This window comes from Leucopleurus acutus (assembly GCF_964270905.1).
Source record: "Leucopleurus acutus genome assembly, chromosome: 3".
NCBI lineage: Eukaryota > Metazoa > Chordata > Mammalia > Artiodactyla > Delphinidae > Leucopleurus > Leucopleurus acutus.
This window is the reverse complement of record NC_139145.1, coordinates 39,829,859-39,853,340: the sequence shown is the minus strand read 5'-3', so window position 1 is coordinate 39,853,340 and position 23,482 is coordinate 39,829,859.

Here is a 23,482-nt window from a genome sequence, read left to right as displayed (position 1 = left end):
ATACAACTTGAAAAAATTAGCCCCAATTTTCTTCCACATCCAGTTTCCATAGCTAGTTGGTAGCTTCCTTGATATCAGAGATCCAGCTTCTGTGATCTTTGACAAGCAATTAGACCAGTAAACTCCCCCGTCCTCATCTGTAACATGAAGAAGTTGGATGAGCTGTGGTTTACAAACTGTGCTCTGCGGGATCCTAGGGTTCCCTGGGGAGGGCAACAGGACAGCTCTCTACCAATCTCTCCCATTACAGCAGCTCTTTTTAATTACTGTTTTTCGGTGTTACAGTTAAGATTTGATTTGGAAAAAATGGACTGGATGATATCCAAGTTATTGTTCAGCTTTCAAAAATTCTATGTCCAGTCTTCACTCCTAAGGTCTAATTCAGTGAACAAAAAAGGGCTTAATTGGGGCTTCCCTGGTGGACCAGTGGTTGAGAATCTGCCTGCCAATGCAGGGGACACGGGTTCGAGCCCTGTTCTGGGAAGATCCCACATGCCACGGAGCAACTAGGCCCGTGAGCCACAACTACTGAGCCTGCGCGTCTGGAGCCTGTGCTCTGCAACAAGAGGGGCCGTGCACCGGCCCGCGCACCGCGATGAAGAGTGGCCCCCGCTCGCCGCAACTAGAGAAAGCCCTCGCACAGAAATGAAGACCCAACACAGCCAAAAATAAATAAATTTTTTTTTTTTTTTAAAGGGCTTAATAGGGCTTCCCTGGTGGCGCAGTGGTTGGGAGTCCGCCTGCCAATGCAGGGGACGCGGGTTCGTGCCCCGGTCCGGGAGGATCCCACATGCTACGGAGCGGCTGGGCCTGTGAGCCATGGCCTCTGGGCCTGCGCGTCCGGAGCCTGTGCTCCGCCGCGGGAGAGGCCGCAACAGCGAGAGGCCCGCGTACCGCAAAAAAAAAAAAAAAAAAAAAAAAAAAAAAGGGCTTAATACATTTTATTGGCTAAGAAAATAAAAGGAAACATTTTGTGAATAATGGCTGACATTGATGGGCTATCTATAATGTGCTAAATGCTTCATAATTATTATTTCATTTATCCCTCACCACAGCCCTGTGAGGCTTAATCCTTTTAGAGAAACATATTTTTAAGCAACTTGGATAGAGCATATTACTGGTAAGTGGAACTACACTGATATTTTAAAAGTATAAAGTAGTTATATTTGGGGTCCATGCTCAAAACCTTTGTGTACCATCGTAGTTTTCCCTTGAGTTCTCTCGTCCCCTTTATTCAAGAGTTCATAGCCCTCCTGAATCAAAGTTTTAAAGAATCTCAGGAAAAAAATGGAAAATCATTTCCCTAGATCTGGGCTCCTGAGGATGCTTTAATCATGCGACCCACGGGAGGCAGAGGACTAGATGAAATGACCCAGAGAGGTTAATTTCCAAGTTCCTCATTCTATGTTCTCATTCAGTGATGGCCAAGACGGCTGTTGCATGGAAGGCCATGTTTCTGAATTGACTTCTGTCTTCAGCATCCAGGGAACATGTGCCCTCTAATCACCTCCCCCCACCCTACCAACCCCCAAATGGGAATTATACACCCTCAGTGGTTCAAGATGGCAATTTTGGAGCTAGGTGGTGAGGCTAGGTTTAGGGCATTACATTTGAGTTCTTCCCCCTGTGGCACAGCTTTAGCTAATGTTTCCAACATGTTCTCTGTAAGTAGCAGGAGACAATAAGGGAGCATCTGGGGTTTCCAGGAGCCTTGGAAAACAACTTTGCATAAGTCCTCTTAGGAATCAGTGTGATAATTTCTCGGGGGTTTATACCAGGAGTAAGATCCGTGAGTGGTAGGTAAGCTACACTGACCCTGGTGTAAGTTTGGGTGGGGTACACGGTGAGCACTCGTACAGTGCCCTCCAGAACGACCTTAGCTTTTCACTCCCGTGAAGATCCCATTCTCCCTTATCCTCACCGAAAGTCTGATGTGTCTACAGAGGTTTCTCACTGTCATTTTAATTTGCATTTGTCTGATTGCTAGGGGAGTTGAGCAGAGGATTATCTTTCTCTTCCATGAAACTGTGAGTTCCTCTAAGGCCGTGCGATAATCGTGTGTATCCTTGGCCTCTGCTACCCAGTAGGACCTCCTTACTTACATGAGTGCCCTGCTCGTCCCTCAGCAGAGGATTCAGGTGTTCCAAATACAAGCTTTTTCTTGAAATTTCTTTAAGTTGGAAGCATCTGTGTCTAGCTAGTGTCTGCCAGAACTGCAATCAGGATAATGACCAGAGTATTCATTTGTTTCTGTAAAATCAGAGGACTAGTGAACTTCAAGGACACGAAGAGGAATGGTCGGCCAATGACAGGTTTCACTCAGTAAACTCTGATTTCCTCTCTTGTTTTTCCTCAGTGTGATACGTCATCTTGTCAGCTTGCGTGCCGCTCACTTTTGATCTGTTTGAAATGCTTGCCTGGGGCCATCCGTGGGAAATCGTCTAGTCTGACCCATCCTGTCCCCATCTCTACACCAGTGGTTTTGAGCACTTTGGGGTCATGTGTCCCATTGATACTATGATAAAAGGTACGGACCCATTCTCTGGAAAATTCACGTGTGCACAAAATTTTGCATGTAATCTCAGTGGACGTGACACCTAAAGACTTATGTGGCAATTGTTTGTGCACTCATGTATTCATTTACTTGCTCATTCACTTATTCACGCGTTCATTCATTCATTGTTAGTTAATGCTGTGATTTAGGTGCTGTGTTAGATATTGGAGACCCATGAACAACAGTCCCTACCCTCAAGGAGTTTATACTCCAAGCGTACAGGTGGTAAATAAACCACCTGTGATGGTAAATTTTGTGTGTCAATTTGGGGTTAAGGGATGCCCAGATAGCTGGTGAAACATTATTTCTTGGTGTCTGTGAGGGTTTTTCTGGAAGAGATTAGCATTTGACTTGGTAGACTGAATAAAAATGCCCTCCCCTGCACCCCCCACCCCAATGCTGGTGGGCGTCATCCAATCTGTTGAGGGCCTGACGGGTACAAACAGAGGATGGAAGGGCAAGTTTGTTCTTTTTGCTTGGCTGAGACATCCATCTTTTCCTGCCCTCAGAAATCAGCATTCCTGGTTCTCAGGCCTTCAGACTTGGACTGAGAATTAACCCCTGGCTCCCCTGGTCCTCAGGCCTTTGGACTCAGACTGAATGACTCCACTGGCTTTCCTGGTTCTCCAGCTTGCTTTTTTTATTGTGGTAAAATATATACAACATAAAAGTCACCATTTTAACCATTTTTAAGCATACAACTCAAGGACATTAAGTACATTTACAATGTTGTGCAACCATGCCACTATCTATTTCCAGAGCTTTTTCATCACCCCAAACAGAAAGTCCCTATTCCTCCCTCCCTTCTCCCCACCTCCTGGTAACCTTTGTTCTACTTTCTGCCTTTATGAATTTGCCTATTCTAGATACCTCATATAAGTAGAAGCCTACAATATTTGTCCTTTTGTGTTTGGCTTACTTCAGTTAGTGTAATGTTTTTGAGGTTCATCCATGTTGTAGCATGAATTCAGAATTTCATTCCTTTTTAAGGCTGAATAATATTCCATTGTATATATAGACCACATTTTGTTTACCAGTTCATCTCTTGTGGACACTTGGGTATTTCCACCTTTTGGCTATTGTGAATAATGCTGCTATGAACATTGATATACAAATATCTGTCTGAGTCCCTGCTTTTTTTTTTTTGCGGTAAGCAGGCCTCTCACTGCTGTGGCCTCTCCGGACACGGAGCACAGGCTCCGGGCGTGCAGGCCCAGTGGCCATGGCTCACGGCCCAGCCGCTCCGCGGTATGTGGGATCCCCCTGGACCGGGGCACGAACCCGCGTCCCCTGCATCGGCAGGCGGACTCCCAACCACTTTGCCACCAGGGAAGCCCTGAGTCCCTGCTTTTGATTCTTTTGGGTATATATCTAGGAGTGGATTGCTGGATCATATGGTAATTTTATATTTGACTTTTTTAGGCTATATATAATTTTCTCAGAAACTTTTGAAAGGATTTTCAAATTGTGCTTTGTAAATTACTTGGCTACTTATTTAGTTTATGATTGGTTATTTTAATTTTTATTCTATAAGATTATTATCCTTTTATTTTGGTAATCGTCTAGCACAGTGGTCCTCATATTTAAGCTTGTATCAGAGTCACTTGAAGGGCTTGTGCAAACAGAGCATTCATTGAACTCCATTCCCAGGGTTTCTGATTCAGTAGGTCTGGGGTGAGGCCTAGGAGTCTTAATTTCTAGCAAGTTTTCAGACAAGGCTGATTTTGCTGTTCTGGGGGCCACATTTTGAGAACCACTGACAATGCATACTCAGGAATTCTTGAGGTAAAAATAGAACTTACCAGCTGTTTTCAAATGTAATAATTTTATGAATACTAAACCTAACAATTGCTGAAGCTGGCATGATATATTTTATAGACAAACACATTCGTTGCAACTTTGCAGTTTTATTTTTGTATTTTGTAATCAACATTCTTTTTTCAGGTCTTTAACATTTGTATAGGCCTCTCACAAACTTATAGGCCTTAATTGTACCCAAAGTATTGATGGAGAGAATGGTTTTTCCTAACGCTTATAGATTTGCCTTATTAAAAAAAAAAGAAGACTGGTAATTATCCCATTGTGTAGATGCATCATAATTTAATCACACCCAATCAATAAACTATAAGTTGTTTGCATTGTTTTCCTTCTAAACAAAGCTACAGTGAACACCTCTCTATCCCAGGGGTTCACATTTCTGACTGCCTGTTAAAATCACCTTTTCTAATCAGTTTTCTATTCCTATCCTTGGGCCTCACTACCAGAGGTTCTGATTTTATTGGTCTGAGTTCATGCTGCCCAGGCATGAATAGTTTTTAAAAGGTCCTCAGGTGATTTTAATGTGTAGCCAGGGTCGAGGATCATTGTCCTACATGCAACTTTGACCACATGTGCTCTGTCTTGTCTGGGCCAGGACATTCCCTTGAGATCTGATGCTAACCCGGAAGAAGATTCATTGTTATTTTTGTAAGAAAGATGTTCAAATGATTGTCCCACAAGTGAAGACATGCTATGTTATTGCTGCATTGGCAGTGGGAACAACTGTCCTGCTGGTTCTCCTCTGCTCTAAAAACATGCACACTCCCAGCCTTTTCTGGCACGGATGCTTGTCTTATAATTGCCAGGGAGGAGGGAAAAAGAGTGTTAAAAAGACAAGCTTCATTGCAGGAATCAGGATGGGAGTTCATTCCTTATCCTTAAGAGTCTCTGAATTTAGTTGTTTTCATTATTTAAATTCTAGCATTGAAGAAATCTTCAGTGTAGAAACATTAGGACAGATTAATAAGTGAAAGGAAAACTACCTAAGTGTCTATTTTCTATTTAATGAAGAATAATGAGAATCAAGTCTAATCATCTTAATCAACAGCAGTGTTCAAGCGCAAATGTTACATTTTGGGTTGAAGATGAATGACTAGCAACAGATGCAGAGATTTTTGTCACTATTGTACGTACTTGGAGACAGACGTGACTCTGTAAACCAAGCCGAAAAAACAAAGGTGATGTTCAAAATATATAACAGCTGGTATGGCATGGGGCCTGGTGCTGCTTGGGACACAGTTCTGGTCTGTTTTGACCAAAACCAGCCCTCCAAAAGCATTTGATGTGGGGGTATTAAGAGTCCCCTGCTTTCACAAGCCTACCCCACTTGCCTGTCACATTGCCTGAGATTCCACCCCTCACCTGAGTAAAAATTTTATCTTTCTTGTAAGATCAATACAGATATCTTTTGGAGGAGAGTATGTGTATATATGTGAGAACTTCATTTCCTAATAGCTTTTTACCCTTGCTATTGATTATTTTATAACCTGAGCAGGTTCCCTGTTGGAAATGTTCCCTGGTGGACTGGACATAGGATATAGATCAGTGTTGGTGGGGAGAGAGAAAATTCAGGACTCTGGGCTTCTGCCTGGGAGGAAAGGCCTCCCTCGTGTAGTGACATCATTAAGGATGAGGTGGAATGGGAATGGGAAGAGGACTTGAAGATCAACGTGGCCTGTTTTTATCATTTTGCCAAGCAATTAACTTTAGCAGAGATGCCTAGATCTGGAAGGAACTGTAGAGATCATCTCCTCCACATGCCCCAATTTATATCTCAGGAAGCTGAGCCCAGAGAGGGAACGTGACTTGTTCAAGGCCACACAGTTGTTTAGTTTGGCAACGTGGGAAGAATTTTAGTGTCAGAACTGGCTTTAAGGTGGGACTCTTCTGCTGTCCTGGGAAATGGGGCATACATTTCAAAAAAGTGAAAACATGTGAAGGGATGAAGAAGTCCAGAGTATGCCCTTGTTACATAAAAATTATTTTGAGCTGAAGGCATTTGAGATCCTGAAATCCCTTATCTGCCTAAAAGCAGAGCATCTCAAAAGAACTCAGTTGTCATAAATCCCCTCCCTGGGAGCAACTCTCTAGTCTTCTTGGAGATGTAAAGCTGGCACCACACCAAAACAGACATTATTACAAAACTATCATGTCCCCCATTTATTCTAAGTGCCCTTTCTTCCCTCTCTTTCTAAAAAGTCATTTGTTTCCCAGAAGTGCCCTTCTCCCCCTTCCTTTCCCCTATTAAGATGGTATATAAGCCCCTTTGGGTCACATCTTTTTTATGAACTCCCATGATTAAATCTGATTTTTCTCTTGCTATTCTGTCTGTCTGAGTTTACTTTGCAGGCACGCAAAACAAAATGTAAGAGGTGAGAGAAAAAGTTTTTCTCCATGACACATGACTCATACAAAAGACAGTAAACATGTAAAGATTTTATTCAAAGAACATAGAGCTGGTTCCAAAAAATTTAAGAAACACATTTATATAGTATGTTAGTCAAGGGAATGTGAAAATGAATTTGCTAAAAGATACAAAATTGGTTAATGTTCTACAGGGCAATGAAATTGTAACCTTTGGGACAGAAATCTACAGGTTAACATTATTTTCACAATGTCTGTTCTCTAAACAAGTAGTGAATGGCAAAATCATACAAAGTCCTAATTAATAATCCTCGGATGAGTCTGTTAAACAATGATACTGAAAGGAGGTACGTTTACTATGGTAGTTTATTTCCAAGTTTTGGGTAAGTTTGGCTTAGTATGGGAATGTGATGAAAAAAATGTCTGAAGTACTCCTCAGTTGTTACTGTTTAGCAGGAAAATGTGCTTTTGGAGTGTTCTGGGTCCTTGATTATGTGAGAGTCCATCCATCTATACATCTCCTATGCACATACTGCAAGAGGAGGTGATCCTAGGAAAGAGAAAGTCTCATTCCATCAATCCTCCCAGTATCAATCAGCCAAACTGCTGAGGGTTTGAAATCCCGGACCCAGGAGGGGCCTATTCTTTGCTAGAAGCCATAGTAAACAGATTTAGTTGTCAGTTTTGCCAAGAATGAATGGAAGTAAGTGAAGATTTAAAGTTTTTGGAGCAGAAGGCCTGTTGAATTTGGGGGTAGGGGTTGGGCAATGACAGCTCTTCTCTGGTGCTTTGGGAGAGGAGAGCAGTGCCTGAAATTAATTTACTTCCTTTTCTCACCTCAGTGACAAAATATGTCCACACACCTTGGTGATTCTCCAAGTCCAGGACTTGGCCATGAGGTCTGGTCAGGGCTGAATCTGCCCCAGTCAAGGTTCTCTTGGGAGTGCCTATTTCTTTTTGTTGTTGTTGTTTTTTGTTTGTTTTTCTTTTTGCGGTACGCGGGCCTCTCACTGCTGTGGCCACTCCCGTTGTGGAGCACAGGCTTCGGACGCGCAGGCTCAGCGGCCATGGCTCACGGGCCCAGCCGCTCTGCGGCATGTGGGATCTTCCCAGACCGGGACACGAACCTGTGTCCCCTGCATCGGCAGGCGGACTCTCAACCACTGCGCCACCAGGGAAGCCTTCTTTCTTTCTTTTTTTTTTTTAAATAAATTTATTTATTTATTGTTTTTGGCTGTGTTGGGTCTTCGTTGCTGCAGGCGGGCTTTCTCTAGTTGCGACAAGCAGGGGCTACTCTTCGTTGTGGTGCGCCGGCTTCTCATTGCGGTGGCTTCTCTTGTTGCAGAGCACGGGCTCTAGGCGTGCGGGCTTCAGTAGTTGTGACACGTGGGCTCAGTAGTTGTGGTTCATGGGATTAGTTGCTCCGCGGCATGTGGGATCTTCCCAGACCAGGGCTCGAACCCATGTGCCCCTGCATTGGCAGGCGGATTCTTAACCACTGTGCCACCAGGGGAGCCTGGGAGTGCCTATTTCTGAATTTACCTCTGTTTGCATTTCTAACACCTCTGTTATTTAGTTAAAAACTAGGGTGTTCCTTCTTCTTAGGCTGTCAATGACCCCACTGAAACAGTGTTTGGAAATACCACATATATTTGTATTTCTCAGCTCCTGCCTCTGAGCTGACCTCTGTGTCTGCTCTCTCTCACATACCTGCAGAGGCAGGGCTGTCTTTGGCCATGTTGTGAAATGTTTGGGTAACACATTCCTCCTTGTGCCTTTGACAGCTCCCACCTCAGTTCTCATATCCTCTACACACCCCAACAGAATGGGTGATAAACAAACTATTCATTCATACCAAGGCATAAATGACTGATAGCTTTTAATTTGTTAACTATCCCAGAGGTCTCATTTCTTAATATTGAAGTATAATTGGTTTACAGAAATCTCATTTTTAAGAACTTTATTATTGTTTTTTTTAATAAGAAAAGGTCTTGTTCATTATGAAAGGCTTAGGAAATACAGGAATGTATTAAGAAGAAAATTTAAATCACCTAGAATACCAGTATCTGGAGATAACAAATGTGGCTAACATTTTGCTATACTTGCTTCTGGATATACACATACTTCAAAACATTGAGATTATACTGTTTTATTAACTTTTGACTTGTGGTTGAAAGCAGTTCCAAGGGTGGAATTTCATGTATCAGTTAGCGGATTGCAACGATTTTTTTTTTTGATCTGGGGAGGAAGTAAATGGGAGTGCAAGTGGGCAGTGGGAGCTGGTGGATACTCATGAACTAACACCCTGGAGGCACCTCTATCCAAGGAAACAATTTTCTGTCCACAGGTTGTGCTGGCAGAGGTGGTCTCTGAGACAGAGAAGATTTTTGGAGCTATTTACATTACTGTGTATGCAGAGAGTAGGTGAACACTAGGCATTTTTTTCTCCTGTTTGCGAATGTATGTACTCTAGCCTTCCCTGACTTTCTACGTGGCACCATTGCCTACCTAGTTGTTCAAGCTAGGACTTGGTTCTCACTCTCCCTCCCTGCTTATATTTTGAAGGTTCTACACTTATTTCTTTATTTTTAATTTTTAAAGTTTACATTTGGCTGCACTGGGTCTTTGTTGCTGTGCATGGGCTTTCTTTAGTTGTGGCGAGCGGGGGCTACTCTTCATTGCGGTGCGTGGGCTTCTCACTATGGTGAGTTCTCTTGTTGCGGAGCACGGGCTCTAGGCGTGCAGGCTTCAGTAGTTGTGGCACGTGGGCTCAGTAGTTGTGACACACGGGCTTAGTTGCTCCGCGGCATGTGGGATCTTCCCGGAGGCTCGAACCCGTGTCCCCCGCATTGGCAGGCGGATTCTTAACCACTGCACCACCAGAGAAGTCCCTGAAGGTTCTCCCCTTAAAATATTTCCTGAATATAATCACTTTTTACTATCTTCACTGTTATCACCTTGATCTAAGTCTCCATCATTTCTAACCTGAATGAGTCCAGTTAACGCTTGTGGAAATAAAGACCAACCCAGTGAAAACAGGCAAAGGCTATTTGTACAGAGCTTGCTGTAACAAAGGAGCCAGCCACCATCACTTGTGTTTTGGCCGAGACTCAAAAGCAGGCAGAGGAATTGGAAAACTTCATAGTGGAGAAAAAGGAAGATTTCAGGTATGTCCCTACTGAAGGCTGTTATTGTGGGGAAGTTGTAGGTGGGCCAATAAGAGGTAGGACATCTTATGTGACTGGTGAAGGCTGCATATTTGGCTTTCTCTGGTTGGTCCTAAGTTGGAAGCTGCCAGTTATTAATCAAGTCCTGCCTGTTTTGGGCTGGTAGTTATAGGAGTTTGGCTTTATGGAATTTTTTCTAGAGATGGTGGTCTGACTTTGTACAAGTCTGACTTATAAATAATAAGTAGGCTGGCTTCCTGAGCTCCCTAGATAATGGGTCGGTTTCTAGGGCTGGTTGCAGACAGTAGGTTAGAGATCTATTTTTACATATGGTTTGGCCATTGTATATTCAGTCTGTCATGCTGCATTCAAAATTTAATGATGTTTCTTTGGTGAACACTTGGAACCAACTTGATTGGGAAGTAACTACTATTACTGTCATCTCCATTTACCTAGAAGGAACCTGAGGGTCAGAGAGGTTAATTAACTTGCCCAAGATCACAAGGTAAGAAGAGCCTGGCTTTAAACCTTGGCAGTTTTCATTCCAGAAGTCACCTTAGACTACCTCCCTCAGCCACTTAGAGACTGGGGTCACCCTGTCCTTGCCAGTGTGTTAGATAAGGATTTAAAATGCAGCCTCTCCACCAGCAGAATTTGCATTTTGCCTCTGCTAATTCTCTCCCTGAGGAGGTCAGTCCATTCTGTATGACCTAACTCATCTTATATCTTCTCAGTGAGACTTGACTCCATTCGTCCTATTTTCCTTTTAAATAACCAATGGATTATAGCAGATAAAGGAGTGAAACTCTGAGAGGAAAATAGAAAGCCTTGGGACATCCCTGTATACACATTTAGGAGTCATACTGCCTAGGGTTGATTCTCAGCTCCCCCACTTAGTAGCTACAGACCTTGGGCTGATCTCTGAATTTATCTAAGCCTCAGTTTCCAAATCTGTAAATGGGGATGATGATAAAATACTACCTATCCTATGAAGCATAAAGATTTAAATAACAGACACAAAGCACTTGCATGATGCCAAGGCAGATGGTAAGTGCTCAATGTAAATTAAAACACAAATACCCTTAGAAGATTCTTTCCTATGGCCTTAACTAACGTAATATGGAAAGTGGGAATTTTAATTGTCAATAGTTTGGGCTGGAAAGGGAGGAGAGAAAAATCCTAGACTACTCTTTCTCAAAAATTTTCGGGACTTCCCTGGAGGTCCAGTGGTTAAGAATCTGCCTTCTAATGCAGGGGACACAGGTTCAATCCCTGGTTGGGCAACTAAGATCCCACATGCTGTGGGGCAACTAAGCCCGCACGCAACAACTACTGAGTTCACACGCCTCAACTAGAGAGAAGCCTGTGCGCCGCAACGAAACATCCCACGTGCCTCAATGAAGATCCCGTGTGCCACAACTGAGACCCGATGCAGCCAAAAAATAAAATAAAATAAATAAATATTAAAAAAAATTGTCTGGGAAAAGTGAAGACTTTTCAAAAAAGTTGACCAAAAGTGGCATTCCCACCCATCCCCACGCACACACATGCTTCTCGCTCCCATACGCTATTCACTTTTGAGATCCTCCAATGATTACAGGGAAAAGACTGAATAAGATTTTATTTTTACTGATTGAATTGAATAATTGGTCTTTGTAAATCCAAGCAAATACACAGCACATTAAGAACTTCAAATCCTATTTTATTTGTCTTCTCTGGGTCACTGTACTTGAAATAAGTAGAAGCCAGATAAATAGGCATTCACTGGAGTAACAATTCAGAGACGCCTAGCCTTTTGTTTGTAGAAATAATCGCATATCAAGGGCCTTATCCTCTACTTGGGTACAAAGCACAAAAGAATAATGTAAATTTCCAGTTCAAAAGAAAAGCGATCCACACCCTCCAACCACAGTTTATTTTCTGTCTCGGTGGGATCTTCCCATCTAGGGGAGCTAGGGAATGTGGCACAAAGAGGGTAGAGAATTGGTTCAGTGGTGCTGCAGCGTCTGGAATCCCTGCATGGCCAGAGGGGAAGGTCTCTGGAGTCCTCCCCCGTAGCCATAGTGAGGCGGAGAGAACGTGGGTGCAGGTGCCGCAGAGTGAAGTGAGGTGGGAGCTGGTGGAAGTTCCTGTCTGATTGCCTTTATTTTCAAATGATTTAGAGAAGCAAGGTCAAGTGCTGAAAATGGGGACGGGGACTCGAGGTTTGTAAAGAGAGGCAAAAGCAGGATTTGTCAGGGAGAGTGGAAGAGTGAATGGGCTAGCAACAGGACCCGCTTGAGGTTCAAGGTCACGACTTGACAGTGACCAGTCAGCCCCTTTCTCTAGCCGCTTTCAGCTCTCAGGGTACAGGGGCAGAGCAGGCAGAGACTTGGTTTTAACTGAGAAATATGTGGTTTAGCCAAGTGAGTCTGACAAAGTAAGAGGAGGCCAGGGGGCCGGGCAAGAGGGAACGAGGATAACAGTGGGCTGGGGAATCTGAGCCTCTGTTCACTGTCCCTCCCCCTCCCCCATGCCGTGTCCTCACTTGGAGGGTGGGATACTTGCAAGTGAAATTTTGGAGGGGTTTTAGTGATTGGTAGTGACATGGTTTAGGATCTGGGGTGAGACCATGGGGGTGATCGGTGAAGTGGGATAGAGACCAAGCTCATCAGAGGTGAGAAAATCAAGAAATCGAGTGAACAGCGTATTGGAAGGGTCAACAATGTAGATATTGGAATCACCAGTAATTAAGACAGATTTGTATTGGAGAGAGGGACAGTGAGCCAGGAGCTAAATATTCAAGGAATAAAAGGGGTGATGCTGGGAGCAGGACGGTAACAAGGAGGGGTGGTTAGTGGTGTCACCTGATAACATGAGATTCAGAGCTGCAGGGATTTTACAGAGGAAGGAAGGACGATGGTCTGGAAGAGAGGACAAACGCTCCATCTCCAAGCCTCGTGGATGGGAGAGAGTATAGTTCTTACTCTAGGGATCTTCGGGGAAAGTCACATTCTCAGAGCAGAGCCAGGATTCTCTTAAAAAGGTCCCTTTGGAAATTCAGCAAACAGATTAAGGGGGTAGAGAATGATACATAGTAACCCTAGAATAAAATGTGATACACATGCTGCTTCGATCGCTCAGAGAAGAGGCACGCGGGAGGATGATGGATAGGAAGGGACAGGTGACCTGAGTTTTAGAGGATGGGTAGAAGTTCTCCAGGCAGATAAAGAGAAAGGAAAGAGAGAGAAGAGCAAGGATAAAGGCATGGTGGCATGGTTGGATCTGGGGAACTGAAAAGAGGCTGTTGAGAATAGAGGAGGAGGGATGCGGGGCTGCAGAGTCCGAGGCAGGGGTTCCATCATGAAGGGCCTTGAATGCCGTATTTGGAGGTTGAACTTTACTTGGAAGTGGTTATAAGCCATATGAGCAGGACAGTGACTGGATTTTTAAGTAGTATTGAATTCAGTAAAACAACCATTCTGTGATTTGCATTTGTTTTTTTCATGTATGTATCTATGAATACAGATCTCTTTCTATCTAATCCCAAATATGAAGAGGATTCCAGTTATTACAGCGCAGATTGTTGTCATCTGGATGCAACCAAATACTGAAGATTTAAGGCAGGGACCAGAGCACTAAGTGGCTTGGGGATGGGCCTAAAGACCCCTAGGGGTTAGGAGTCTTGGCACAGACAAAACCCTGAACTGGATTCTTAGCTTTTCACTTACCATTTTGTGGCCTAGACAAATTACTTAATTTCTCTGACTCTCCTTATTGGTAAAATGGGAATAATAGTCCTTACTTGAAGGTTCCTGTGTGGATTAAATGAGGTCATGCAGTAATGTACTCAGCAGAGTGACTGTCTAATGGTAAGTGAATATTAGCTGTTATTAGCTGTTTTTTTTTTTTTTTTTTTGCGGTACGCGGGCCTCTCACTGCTGTGGCCTCTCCCATTGTGGAGCACAGGCTCCGGACGCGCAGGCTCAGCGGCCACGGCTCACGGGCCCAGCCGCTCCGCGGCATGTGGCATCTTCCCGGACCGGGACACGAACCCATGTCCCCTGCATCGGCAGACGGACTCTCAACCACTGAGCCACCAGTGAAGCCCAGCTGTTATTTTTATGGTGTATGAACTTCAAGCTCACACATGCGCCTACATTACTTCCTCTCTGGTTTGGCTGCACATTGCAATGACCTGGTCCTACTTTTTAAAAACAGGCATAACTTGTTTCCACCCCCAGGGATTATGATGGATTTGGTCAGGGGTACCGCCTGGGTGTTTTTATAAGCTCCCCAAGGTGATCTTAATGTGCGATGAGGTTGAATGCTGTTGGCTCTCAGAGGGCTGCACCCTGAACTGGCAGCATTAGCATCACCTGGGAATTAGTTAGAAAGGCAAAATTTCCCTGGTCTACTGAATCAGAAACTCTGGGGGTGAGTCAGCAATCTGTATTTTAACAAGCTCCCCATGCAGACTCAAGTTTCATGAGTACTGATCCAGGGCTAGCCGTTCAGGGTGGTCATTTCAGCTGTTGACATCACTTGCACCTGAACCAACAGGTCTCTCAGACCCTCCCCCTCCACTTCCTCTGCGTGCCTCTGCTTGCTCTCCTTTTTTTTTTTTTTTCTCCTTCAGAAGAGGATGGTTAGATTTAGGGCTGAGATTTCTTTTCTTTTGCTTATTTAATTTTGTATATTTTCTTTTTCTTCTTTCAGGTACGCTTCCATTCTCCCAACAAAATGTCGGTGCTGGCTACTGGGGGTATGGAGCAAATAAGGAAGACACGGTTCCTAATCCCATGGAACGCCCAGTTGTCGTATTGTGATTTATAATAAATGTGTACTTGGCCTTTGTCCCCACTTCTGGCACAGACCTGCGAAATTGGAAATTTCCCTTGGAATTTTCTGTGATGAGAGCGTTTAAAGGTGTCTTTTGTTGTGTTGATGGTAACTTCTGAACCACACCTGAGGATGGAGGCTGGTTGCCAGGAGAGCCCATCCTGTGATTATAAGTTTCAGTTCCACCCCCGACCTCGGGGCAGGGGAGAGGGGATGGCGAATGAGTTCAATCGCCAATGGCCAATGATTTAATCAGTCGTGCCTACGTCATGAAGCGGCCATAAAAGCCCGGAAGGACTGCGTTCAGAGAACTTCCGGGTTGGGGAACATGGAGGTGCCGGGGGAGTGTTGCACCTGGAGAGGGCATGGAAGCTCCGTGCTCTTTCCCCACATCTTGTCCTATGAATCTCTTCCTGCTGGTCGTTCCTGAGTTAGCGCCTTTCATAATAAACTGGCAATCTGGTAAGTAAAATGTTTCTTTGAGTTCTATGAGCCACCCTAGCAAATTAATCGAACCTAAGCAGGGGTTTGTTGGAACCTCCAATTATCGCTGGTCCGTCAGAAGACCTGGGCTTTTGACTGGCGTCTGAAGCAGGGGTGGCGGGTGCAGGGGGCAGCCTTGTGGGGCTGAGCCCTTATCCTTGGGATCTGATGCTACCTCTGTAATATCAGAAGTGAGTTGAATTGTAGGGCACCCAGCTGGTGCTGGAGAATTGCTTGGTGTGGGAAAGAACCCGCCGCACGTTGGAGTTGGAGTCAGAAACTTACGAGCATTAAAAAAAAATAAACCCTGGTGGCGCAGTGGTTGAGAGTCCGCCTGCCGTTGCAGGGGACACGGGTTCGTGCCCTGGTCCGGGAAGATCCCACATGCCGCAGAGTGGCTGGGCCCATGAGCCATGGCCGCTGAGCCTGCGCGTCCGGAGCCTGTGCTCCGCAACGGGAGAGGCCGCAGCAGGGAGAGGCCCGCGTACCGCAAAAAAAAAAAAAAAAAAAAAAAAAAAAAATGTAGCCTACTGGGCCTGTCTTGGGCAGGGAGAAGGGTGATTTTAGGTCCTCAGCTTGCCTGTTTCATATCCTCCTCTTCCTGTGATCTTGTTCTCTCTCCCCTGCCTGTGTGAAAACCTATTCTCACGTTTGGATTTGACCTCAGTCATTTGTAATTTAGTTTGAACTACTCTGAGTATAAGCCTTGTTTGCCTACCAGACTGCATACACCTGAGGAAAGGGGCTGTGTCTTTATTTCTTTGAATGTACACACTTCTGCAGCACAGTCCTGTAATAAGATGCCACTTGCACTTTTAAGTGCTGAACAGCACTGGCTTTGGCACCACAGATGAGGGTTTGTCTGCAGCCTGCTAGCTGTGTAAACTTGGGCAGCTCATGGCGCTTCTTAGCACTTCAGTTTGCCCATCTAAAATGGGCTTGATGATCGTTAACATCATACAGTTGTGAAGACTGTGTAAGAGAACGCATGGAAAGTGCTTAGGTCAATACTCTACTGAGGATATTCACTGAGAGCGCTCAATGAATGGTACATGTTAATGATCATTATTAAATTTCACTTCCTGCTGGGAAAGGATAGGTTTCACCCAGAGCAATATGGTAAAATGCCTGTTAGACTCCAGTGAGCTGTTGGGAAGCTTTTGGACAGAGTCTCTTTTCCCTGAGGTACAATTTCTACTCTGACAGCCCCCTTTCCAGGCAGCCCAGAAATGTCACCGCCACCAATGTCTCCAGAAAACCCTCTTACTGAGCCCTTCATACAGTTACCTGTGGTCTCACCAATGCTGGTGCTGAAGCTGCCTAGAGCAAGTCCTAAATCTTCTCTTCAGGAAGTTTAATACCTTGCAGAAGCCTGAAGCCTATTTTATTTTATTATTTATTTATTTATTTTAAAATAAATAAATTTATTTATTTATTTATTTTGGCTGAGTTGGGTCTTTGTTGCTGCGCGTGGGCTTTTCTAGTTGCGGCAAACAGGGGCTACCCTTCGTTGTGGTGTGCAGGCTTCTCATTGTGGTGGCTTCTCTTGTTGTGGAGCATGGGCTCTAGGTGCGCGGGCTTCAGTAGTTGCTGCACGCGGGCTCTAGAGCACAGGCTCAGTAGTTGTGGCGCATGGGCTTAGTTGCTCTGTGGCATGTGGGATCTTCCCGGACCAGGGCTCGAACCTGTGTCCCCTGCCTTGGCAGACGGATTCTTAACCACTGCGCCATCAGGGAAACCCCTTGAGCCTATTTTAATTGAATTATTTCATTCAGTGTCAGGCTTAAAGAGCACCCCTACAGGGTCTCAGCTCTGAATGAATGCATTAAAAAATCAAATACTGTAGATGATGGCATAATCCTCGAGGCAGTTATAAATAGAATCTCCTCTGGTGCCGTTTCATTTCCCTGCATTAGTTAATAAACACATTTTTATAGCGTCTGCTTTTCATTTTCGTCCCCTAAAGTTCTTCAGTTGCCTTAGTAAGAAAGAGAACAAAACTCAGAATAAAACAAGATATTGGGGAAGAATTTACTATCTTAATTTTCGGGGCTGGAAGGGATTTTCAACATTACCTGGTCTAACCCTTCACATAATTTACCTGGCGTGAGGCAGAGGTCTAGAGAAGGAGATAGCTTAGCTAGGGTCACAGAACTTCACCTCCGATGAACTTAGCTGGAAAAGACACAATCTTTGTTCTGGACGGGTATTGGGAGCCACAGTGAAACATGATGTAGGAGAATGAGCAGACCAGGGCCGTGATTAAGGGGGGCGCTTTGGCCTCAGACTACCAGGGATCGAATCTTTGTCCACTTCATGCTGTCTGCCTTTGGGTAAGTGATTTAACATTGCTGGGGCTTAAGTTTCCTCACCTCCAAATAGGGATAATAATCGTACCTACCTCAGAGTGCTGTTGAGTCAGACAACAGTTCACTAAAAAGCTTAGAACTGTACCTGGCACATAGTAAGTGCTCAATACATTTTAGTTGTTATTGTTAGTAAATAATTTTTTTAAAAGCTCTCATTGGGATGGTAATGGGCAGGCCCTGCATCTTTAGCACTTTATGGCAGTGGCTGTGGGCTCCCCATAAGGATTGAATTCCTTATTTCCTCCAGTAGGAGGAAAGTCCCAGAGGTCCTTAATCCAAGGGCAGGCTTCTTTGCTAATGAGAGTATGTAGAAGAAGGGCAGGTGTTAAGGGGTCAGCTCCATCAGAGAGGGCTGAAAATGATGCTGTCTGATCCTTTGAGAAGATCAAATACAAAGTGGATTTTAAGTGCTTAAAAAATGTGGGCGCTCAGTGAAAGGGAGGTGTTAGTAACAATAGTAAAACTAATGTTACCAAGTACATTAACAGCCATTATCTCATTTGATTCTTAATTATATATGAATATGTAATCTATAGATATTATGCAGTAAGCCATCAACTCTCTTGAATAAACAGATGAGTAGTTGGATAGGCATTATTGTCCCTTTTTTTCTTTGCGGTACGCGGGCCTCTCACTGCCGTTGCCTCTCCCGCTGCGGAGCACAGGCTCTGGACGCGCAGGCTCAGCGGCCATGGCTCACGGGCCCAGCTGCTCCGCGGCATGTGGGATCTTCCTGGACCGGGGCACGAACCCGTGTCCCCTGCATCAGCAGGCGGACTCTCAACCACTGCGCCACCAGGGAAGCCCTATTGTCCCATCTGAATGAGGAAATAGGGATGCAGTCTTTGCTGTGTAACAGACCACCCCAAAGATTAGTAGCTGAAAGCAACAGCGACTCCTTTCTTTTTCTGTATGTTTATCTTTTATTTATTTATTTTTTCTTATTGGTCATCCATTTAATACACATCAGTGTATACATGTCAATCCCAAGCTCCCAATTCATCACACCCCCACCCCCACCCCCCCGCCGCTTTTCCCCCTTGGTGTCCATACGTTTGTCCTCTACATCTCTGTCTCAACTTCTACCCTGCAAACCGGTTCATCTGTACCATTTTCTAGGTTCCACATACACGCGTTAATATACGATATTTGTTTTTCTCTTTCTGACTTACTTCACTCTGTATGACAGTCTCTAGGTCCATTACGTCTCTACAAATGACCCAATTTCGTTCCTTTTTATGGCTGAGTAATATTCCATTGTACATATATACCACATCTTCTTTATGCATTCGTCTGTCGATGGGCATTTAGGTTGCTTCCATGACCTGGCTATTGTAAATAGTGCTGCAATGAACATTGGGGTGCATGTGTCTTTTTGAATTATGGTTTTCTCTGGGTATATGCCCAGTAGTGGGATTGCTGGGTCATATGGTAGTTCTATTTTTAGTTTTTGAAGGAACCTCCATACTGTTCTCCATAGTGGCTGTATCAATTTACATTCCCACCAACAGTGCAAGAGGTTTCCCTTTTCTTCACACTGTTTCCAGCATTTATTGCTTGTAGATTTTTTGATGATGACCATTCTGACTGGTGTGTGGTGATACCTCATTGTAGTTTTCATTTGCATTTTTCTCTAATGATTAGTGATGTTGAGCATCCTTTCATGTGTTTGTTGGCAATCTGTATATCTTCTTTGGAGAAATGTCTCTTCAGGTCTTTTGCCCATTTTTGGATTGGGTTGTTTGTTTTTCTGATATTGACCTGCATGAGCTGTTTATATATTTTGGAGATTAATCCTTTGTCTGATGATTCATTTGCAAGTATTTTCTCCCATTCTGAGGGTTGTCTTTTGGTCTTGTTTATGGTTTCCTTTGCTGTGCAAAAGCTTTTAAGTTTCATTAGGTCCCATTATTTTATTTTTTTATTTTTTATTTTTTTGCGGTACGCGGGCCTCTCACTGTTGTGGCCTCTCCTGTTGCGGAGCACAGGCTCCGGACACGCAGGCTCAGTGGCCACGGCTCACAGGCCTAGGCGCTCTGTGGCATGTGGGATCTTCCCGGACCGGGGCACGAACCCGCGTCCCCTGCATCGGCAGGCGGACTCTTAACCACTGCGCCACCAGGGAAGCCCCCATTTGTTTATGTTTGTTTTTATTTTCATTACTCTAAGAGGTGGATCAAAAAAGATCTTGCTGTGATTTATGTCAAAGAGTGTTCTTCCTATGTTTTCCTCTAAGAGTTTGATAGTGACCGGTCTTACATTTAGTTCTGTAATCCATTTTGAGTTTGTTTTTGTGTATGGTGGTAGGGAGTGTTCTAATATCATTCTTTTACATGTAGCTGTCCAGTTTTTCCAGCACCACTTACTGAAGAGACTGTCTTTTCTCCATTTTATATCCTTGCCTCCTTTGTCATGGATTAGTTGACCATAGGTGCGTGGGTTTATCTCTGGGTTTTCTATTCTGTTCCATTGATCTATGTTTCTGTTTTTGTGCCAGTACCATATTGTCTTTATTACTGTAGGTTTCTAGTATAGTCTGAAGTCAGGGAGTCTGATTCCTCCAGCTCCTTTTTTTTTCTCAAGACTGCTTTGGCTATTCAGGGTCTTTTGTGTCTCCATACAAATTTTAAGATTTTTTGTTCTAGATCTGTAAAAAATGCCATTGTTAATTTGGTGGGGATTGCATTGAATCTGTAGATTGCTTTGGGTAGTATAATCATTTTCACAATATTGATTCTTCCAATCCAGGAACATGGTATAACTCTGCATCTGTTGGTATCATCTTTAATTTCTTTCATCAGTGTATTATAGTTTTCTGCATGCAGATCTTCTGTCTTCCTAAGTAGGTTTATTCCTAGTTATTTTATTATTTTTGTTGCAATGGTAAAGGGGAGTGTTTCCTTAATTTCTCTTTCAGACTTTTCATCATTAGTGTATAGGAATGCAAGAGATTTCTGTGCATTAATTTTTCTTTTTTTTTTTTTTTTGTGGTACGTGGGCCTCTCACTGCAGTGGCCTCTCCCCTGGCGGAGCACAGGCTCCAGACGCGCAGGCTCAGCGGTCATGGCTCACGGGCCCAGCTGCTCCGTGGCATGTGGGATCCTCCTGGACCAGGGCACGAACCCGTGTCCCCTGCATTGGCAGGCGGACTCTCAACCACTGCCCCACCAGGGAAGCCCTCTGTGCATTAATTTTGTATCCTGCCACTTTACCAAATTCATTGATCAGCTCTAGTAGTTTTCTCGTGGCATTTTTAGGATTCTTTATGTATAGTATCATGTCATCTGCAAACAGTGACAGTTTTACTTCTTCTTTTCCAATTTGTATTCCTTTTATTTCTTTTTCTTCTCTGATTGCCGCGGCTAGGACTTCCAAAACTATGTTGAATAATAGTGGCGAGAGTGGACATCCTTGTCTTGTTCCTGATCTTAGAGGAAATGCTTTCAGTTTTTCACCATTGAGAATGATGTTTGCTGTGGGTTTGTCATATATGGCCTTTATTATGTTGAGGTAGGTTCCCTCTGTTCCCACTTTGTGGAGAGTTTTTATCATAAATGGGTGTTGAATTTTGTCAGAAGCTTTTTCTGCATCTATTGAGATGAGCATATGGTTTTTATTCTTCAATATGTTAATGTGGTGTATCACATTGATTGATTTGCATATACTGAAGAATCCTTGCATCCCTGGGATAAATCCCACTTGATCATGGTGTATGACCCTTTTAATGTGTTGTTGGATTCTGTTTCCTAGTATTTTGTTGAGGATTTTTGCATCTATATTCATCAGTGATATTGGTTTGTAATTTTCTTTTTTTGTAATATCTTTGGCTGGTTTTGGTATCAGGGTGATGGTGGCCTCATAGAATGAGTTTGGGAGTGTTCCTTCCTCTGCAATTTTTTGGAAGAGTTTGAGAAGGATAGGTATTATCTCTTCTCTAAATGTTTGATGGAATTCACCTGTGAAGCCATCTGGTCCTGTACTTTTGTTTGTTGGAAGATTTTCAATCACACTTTCAATTTCATTACTTGTGAGTGGTCTGTTCATATTTTCTATTTCTTCCTGGTTCAGTCTTGGAAGGTTATACCTTTTTAAGAATTTGTCCATTTCTTCCAGGTTGTCCATTTTGTTGGCATAGAGTTGCTTGTAGTAGTCTCTTAGGATGCTTTGTATTTCTGCAGTGTCTGTTGTAAGTTCTCCTTTTTCATTTTTAATTTTATTGGTTTGGATCCTCTTCCTCTCCCTCTTGATGGGCCTGGCTAATGGTTTATCAATTTCGTTTATCTTCTCAGAGAACCAGCTTTTAGTTTTATTGATGTTTGCTATTGTTTTCCTTGTTTCTGTTTCATTTATTTCTGCTCTGATTTTTATGATTTCTTTCCTTCTGCTAAGTTTGGGTTTTGTTTGTTCTTCTTTCCCTAGTTCCTTTAGGTGTAACGTTAGATTGTTTATTTGAGATTTTTCTTGTTTCTTGAGGTAGGCTTGTATAGCTATAAACTTCCCTCTTAGAAGTGTTTTGCTGCATCCCCTAGGTTTTGGATCGTCATGTTTTCATTTTCATTTGTCTGTAGGTATTTTTTGATTTCCTCTTTGATTTCTTCAGTGATCGCTTGGATATTTAGTAATGTATTGTTTAGTCTCTATGTGTTTTTGTTTTTTACTTTTTTCCCCCTGTAATTGATTTCTAATCTCATGGCGTTGTGGTCAGAAAAGATGCTAGATATGATTTCAGTTTTCTTAAATTTACTGAGGCTTGATTTGTGACCCAAGGTGTGATCTATCCTGGAGAATGTTCCTTGCACACTTGAGAAGAAAGCATAATCTGCTGTTTTTGGATGGAATGTCCTATAAATATCCATTAAATCTATCTCGTCTATTGTGACATTTAAAGCTTGTGTTTCTTTATTAATTTTCTGTCTGGATGATCTGTCCATTGGTGTAGGTGAGGTGTTAAAGTCCCCCACTATTATTGAGTAGTCGATTTCCTCTTTTAGAGCTGTTAGCAGTTGTGTTATGTATTGCAGTGCTCCTATGTTGCGTGCATATATATTTATAATTGTTATATCTTCTTCTTGGATTGATCCCTTGATCATTACATAGTGTCCTTCCTTGTCTCTTATAATATTCTTTAAAGTCTATTTTATCTGATATGAGTATTGCTACTTTGGCTTTCTTTTGATTTCCATTTGCATGGAATATCTTTCTCCATCCCCTCACTTTCAGTCTGTATGTGTCCCTAGGTCTGAAGTGGGTCTCTTTTAGACAGCATATATATGGGTCTTGTTTTTGTATCCATTCAGCAAGCCTGTGTCTTTTGGTTGGAGCATTTAATCCATTCACGTTTAAGGTAATTATTAATATGTATGTTCTTATTACCATTTTCTTAATTTTTGGCGGTTTGTTTTTGTAGGTCCTTTTCTTCTCTTGTGTTTCCCAGTTAGAGAAGTTCCTTTAGCATTTGTTGTAGAGCTGGTTTGGTGGTGCTGAATTCTCTTACCTTTTGCTTGTCTGTAAAGCTTTTGATTTTTCTATCGAGTCTGAATGAGATCCTTGTTGGGTAGAGTAATCTTGGTTGTAGGTTCTTCCCTTTCATCACTTTAAGTATATCATGCCACTCCCTTCTGGCTTGTAGAGTTTCTGCTGAGAAAGGAGCTGTTAACCTTATGGGAGTTCCCTTCTATGTTATTTGTCTTTTTTCCTTTGGTGCTTTCAATAATTTTTTTTTGTCTTTAATCTTTGTAAAGTTGATTACTATGTGTCTCAGTATGTTTCTCCTTGGGTTTATCCTGCCTGGGACTCTGTGTGCTTCCTGGAGTTGGGTGGCTATTTCCTTTCCCATGTTACGGAAGTTTTCAACTATAATCTCTTCAAATATTTTCTCAGGTCCTTTCTCTTCTCCTTCTGGGACC